Source organism: Lampetra planeri, chromosome 27 (genome assembly GCF_965212315.1).
Source record: "Lampetra planeri chromosome 27, kcLamPlan1.2.h2, whole genome shotgun sequence".
In the NCBI taxonomy this organism is placed as follows: Eukaryota; Metazoa; Chordata; class Hyperoartia; order Petromyzontiformes; family Petromyzontidae; genus Lampetra; species Lampetra planeri.
This window is the reverse complement of record NC_136133.1, coordinates 8,995,070-9,000,538: the sequence shown is the minus strand read 5'-3', so window position 1 is coordinate 9,000,538 and position 5,469 is coordinate 8,995,070. Positions and strand designations below refer to the sequence as shown.

At 51.8% G+C, this 5,469-nt stretch overlaps 1 pseudogene; it reads right to left on the bottom strand.

Moving 5' to 3' along the window:
* Positions 1-4,431: 4,431 nt before the first annotated feature.
* Positions 4,432-5,469, bottom strand: LOC144727870 (trace amine-associated receptor 365 pseudogene; annotated as a pseudogene).

Genomic DNA, 5,469 nt, shown 5'->3' with positions numbered 1-5,469 from the left:
TCCCGAACGCTTGCTGACCGACCAAGGTAAACATTTTTCGAGTAAATTGTTGCAAGAGGTGTGCGATTTATTGGGTACTAAAAAGGTGCGTACCTCCCCGTACCACCCGCAGACAGACGGGATGGTGGAAAGACTTCACAAGACTTTGACTTCTATGCTGTGCCAGCAGGTGTGTGAGGCACATGTAGATTGGGACCTGCAGGTCCCGGGGGTCCTTGCCGCGTACAGAATGGCCCCCCATGCAGCGACAGGGTTTTCCCCATTCTATTTGATGTACGGTCGGGAAGCCGACCCGCCCATGGAAACGCAGCTTGGCCTGTCCGCTCCACGAACCAATTCTAAATTGGCGGAACATATTAAATTCAATATTCACAAGCTAACAGAGGCAAGGGAGGCCGCACGGCTTAATTCGCGGGCTCGCCAAATTGCTAACGAACGACTGCGGGCACGGAAGGTGTCCGTGCACGAATGGAAACCGGGTGACAGGGCCTGGCTGCATTGCCCTCAGGCGCCCTTGGCTACGTCGCCTAAATTGTTGAGGCCATGGCGGGGGCCCGTGGAGATCGTGCGCGTTGCACGGCCCCAGTGCGTTCAGATAAAATGGGGAAAACAACGGTGGTACGTCCACCCCTCCCGACTGAAACCGTTCTCGCCTCCATATGGCCTCCCATTGTGTCGTGAGGGCCGAGCATGTGACGTGACCGACGACCCAAAGGGGGACATGTCTCTGCCTGATCCTCACATGTCTCCGCCTGATCTGCTCCCAGGTGTCTCGGAACTGACAGCTGCCGACCACCGGCGGCCGGATCTTCGCGGCAGGGCCGGGCCTTTCAGGCCCGTTCCACGCCGTCTAGAGCAGCCGGAGCCGCCTGACGGTCGTCAGTGTCCCGTCCCGTATGACGGACCAGCCAGACGGACTCGCGCCAGGTCGCGCTACTTTGTTTGACCTGCCACGTGAGGAGTCGAGGCAGTGGGAGCGCCTCGTCACTTCGTTAGTTGCAGAGACGCGGAGCGCGTTCGTTTTCTAGAAATCGCTTTTATTATGTTGTTCGTCGGGCTGTATATAGTTTTTTTATATATAAGGTGTTGTGTGTGGTATTGTTAACTTTTCTTGCGGTTATTGTCAAATTGTACATAGGTTGCTGTTGTGTTGTTGTTGTGTTACGGGGCACACTGGGGGGGGTTTTTGTTGTGTTAACGATGTGGGAGGTTGTTGGTTAGCAGCCGGGACGGCTGCAAGCTATGTGGGGGGGGGGGGTGATGTAGTGGTGATACGCGCTGGGGTAGCGATCAGGTGCCAGCGCGTTGTGATTGGATGTGTGGGTGGTGACGCGCGCTGATGGTGAGGGATCAGGGGTCAGCGCGGGATCGTGGGTTGTGTGGTGTTGATTGGCTGGGTGCCGGTGACGTGCTGGTGTGGGAGTGATCGAGTGGCAGCACGGCGTGATTGGTTGGTGAGTGGAAACACGCGTTGGGGAAAAAGGATCGTACAGATAACGCGTTGTGATTGGTTCACTAACAAGCGATGCTCGCATCGAGGTCCGCATCCGCTCCGTCTCCCGGGAGGAACGACTATATAAGGGGATGCGCACAGGCGCACGGGGAGAGTGTAACCAGCGAAGACTGAAGACGGGAAGAAGAGCCAGGGCCCTGCGGTACCTAGTCCCGCTGTCCTGCGAGGACCGGGACTCTGTGTAACCCAGAGGCGGGGGTAGTGTGAGCATGCAGTGTCAGCATGCCGAGTGTGTAGCTGGGGCCTAGAGTCTACACGAGACGAGTGATATGGGTGTAGCCAGAGGCGTAGGGTCTACACGAGACGAGTCTACACAAGAAGAGTCTACCCGAGACGAGTGATGTGTGTGTAGCCAGAGGCATAGAGTCTACACGAGAAGAGTCTACACGAGACGAGTGATGTGTGTGTAGCCAGAGGCATAGGGTCTACACGAGAAGAGTCTACACGAGACGAGTGATGTGTGTGTAGCCAGAGGCATAGGGTCTACACGAGGCGAGTCTACACGAGACGAGTGAGGCGTGTGTAGCTAGAGGCTTGGAGTCTACACGAGTTCAGTACGGTGTGTTATAAGAAGAGAAGAGGTTACGAGTTGTACCGGTGTCTGGTGACCGTACGCGGAAGAATAGAGACTACACGTTGTATCGAGATAAGTGAAGATTTAATAAAAGAAGTGTGTTACCCGTCAAGGAGTTTCCTGCCGTCATTTCCAATACTTCACATGTAACAGTATTGCAATCCCTATATATATGGTGTGCATTACTATATATTTGTACCCACGTATGTACAGTGTTTATTTTTAAGTCATTGTGCCCATCTCGTGTATGTGACAATGCAACTTCCACGTTTCTGTTAACGTCCGTAGGGGGAACCAACAATTATGTACTCTGCAGATGAGCGCAATCAGTTACATAGTTCATCCGGACGTGAGCGCAGCGAGACAATGGGACGTGGAGAAACACGGACTCGGTGAAATGCAATGAGACGCACCGAGGCAGTGATGCAGTGAGACGCAGTGGGATGCAGCAAGACTCACCGAGGCACTGCGATGTATTAAAAGGATAAAGAATATGCATTGAAGGGGTAGTTAACTAATCAGATAATAATGGCCATATCAGAGTCACTGAGTTAACAAAAAAATATCTGTTGCTTATGAGTGCATTGAAAAAGGTTATCCGTGGAAATTGACGTAATTGTGGTTATCATCGTCTGACAGCATGCGCCTTATGAGCCTCACAGATTGTAGAGTTTTAATCGAGAGACGGATGTAGGCGTATGCTGAGTGAAAAAAAAACAATTTAAGCGGCCTTTATTCGTACTGGAGGTACAGCAAAATCGCACAGTCACCCAACCACTTTGAACACGTTTTTTTATGTTTGTACGAAATACGGAATAAAGCATATATTACATGAAAACAACTCAAGGTTTGAAGGCTGACTGACTGCGTTTAGCACGATTGGCTACGTACATACATACTGCTTTTCTCTTACTATCCTCTCCCCTGAAATGGTCATCCCAGGAGGGAAGGAGGGACAGACAGACTGTCACGTCCAAATCACGTGCAGGTTGCTAGTACATTGAACACTTTCCCAATGCAGCTTTATCGAACGCGTGTTTCGACTATACACGGTTTACCTAATGAGGTCTGTTTACCGGAACTCGGGAGTGATGTTTCGGCTAAGATTACAATTGCCGCATCTAAAAGTGCTTTGCGAGTGCTGCAACCGATGGGAGGTGTGAATCAGTTGACCTTGAGAACGATAGATTTACCATGTGTGTAGTTGTGTGCATTTATGTTTTGGCACAACGCAAATGTTCCAATGTTTCTGCATGCATCTCGCCGTCCACTCGCTGAGTACATCAGCCAGACGGACACCTAGATGGCGAATGATCAACATGCTCACGGACACCTGCATAACGCAAATGGTCACAAGCATTGCAGAATAAATATAGCTGTCCAGTCGTTGAGGGAGTTAGTCATATGAAGCTTATGAAGCTAGTAATTTTGACACCTAGATGGCGAATCACTAACGTTTAAGTGACAGTGTTAGGGGCGAACTTCAGGCTGAGAAGTCAGGGTGAGCATTGGGCGTGAGTGCCACTGTTGGAAGAGCGCTGTAATTGAGACAGGTTTTGTGTTGAAGATTTGTTTTAAAATGAAGTGTACACACACTATCGATGGAGAGCGACGCCAGCATTCTTTAGTACAATAACAAGAGTGGAAATCATGCGGTGTCAGTTAAATAGGGAGGGGGTGATCATTTCGATCCTAGGAATGCAACCCTAGTTTCCCCAAAGGTCTATTGTTTGTCAAACACAGATTAACCCAACACGTCATAGTTCGGGAACGTAACCCCCGCGTTCGGCGGGGGTCTGCCTGCATTCATATAAGGAAAAGGTTTTAATGGGCAGCATTGCAGGTGCTGGCTCACGCCACTGCTTGCAGAAGGGCATGCGTCAAAGGGAGCTCGAGTGCCTCTCTAATGACTGTTGAAAGTGGTGATAGCTACCCACTTTTTACCCCACAACCTGTCGTATCTATTCATACGCATAACTATACATGTCAACTTGTAGCGCAGTGCCGCACAGTTCGGTCACGAAGAGCGAAAATAACTCAAGAGGCGCGAGGAGCAACAACAGACGAGCGGGAAGACAGGAGCCAGGTGGTGAGCCGACGAAAATTGCCCCAGCGCTGCCGTCCTTTATATATATTAAGATGCTTTCATCCAATTGATGAGAAGACATGTGTCGCTGGTAGACAGAGGCGTGGGGATTCAAGAAAAGCACCCAAGGTTTAATTTGCCTTGCGGGAGAATGAAATGAACCAGTCACATCTGCATTACAAGTCCATCAATATACTAACCAATGCATCACGACGGCATGATCCTGCATATATCCATTTCTTCTACGTCCCAAAAATGCTACGTGCCCCTGCGGCAAGTGAACGCCCTGCAGCTGACAATGTCAAGAAATGCGTTGCGGAATGGGCGGTTGAACGAGGCATATAGAATGGGGTTGACTGCTGAGCTGAAGTAGCCAATCCACGTGACCGTCCCCCACATCACAGCGTCTGTCTGGTAGTCTATGATGACGTCCACCACGCTGATGATGTAGAAGGGCAGCCAGGATAGCAGGAAGAAGCCGATGATCATGCCCAGGGTCTTGATCGCGTTGTGCTCGCGCTTCATGGCCAGCCTCGTGCGTTTGCTGTTGGCGTCTCCCACAATGGAGGCGGAGGAAGAGGAGTCGGCGCCGTGCTTACCGGCAGCGTGAATCTGACTGGCCTGAGCGCGAGCCACCCTGAAGATCTTGGCGTACGCCAGAGACAGGATGATGAGGGACAAGAAGTAGGGGCAAATGCCTATCATGAACATCAGGCCGAAGTTGACGATGAACACGCATTCGTCCGGGCAAGACGTTCTCTCAATGACGCCGCGTGACAAAACGTCACTCAAGCTGACGAGGATGGGCGCCGAGAAGAGCGCCGAGCACAGCCAGCACATCAGGAGCATGAGCGCCACCGTGCGGTTGGTCACCCGCTGTTGGTAGCGCAGAGGGTCGCAGATGGCCACGTAGCGGTCGAAGGCGATGCAGCCCAGGTGGAGGATGGAGGCATTGGTGAACCAGTAGTCCATAAAGTAGTGGATCCTGCAGAAGGTCTGCCCGAAGAACCAGCACCTGTAGACCTCTTGCGTCATGCTGCAGGGAATGATCACGGCGCCCACCATCAGGTCTGCTACTGCCAGCGATATCGTCACTGCATTGGTGCGCGTCTGCAGCTCCCTGAAGCGGAGCACTGCGCAAGCGACGAGGAGGTTTCCAATGATTGTGGCCACGATGAGGAGGATGAGAATGGACAGAACAAAGGCCTGGTCCCTCGGCTCGAGGCCTGGGCCTGTGCAGTTTAACTGGAGGAAGGGCGCGGCGCATTTGCCCAAAGTAGAGTTCGTTTTTGGCAT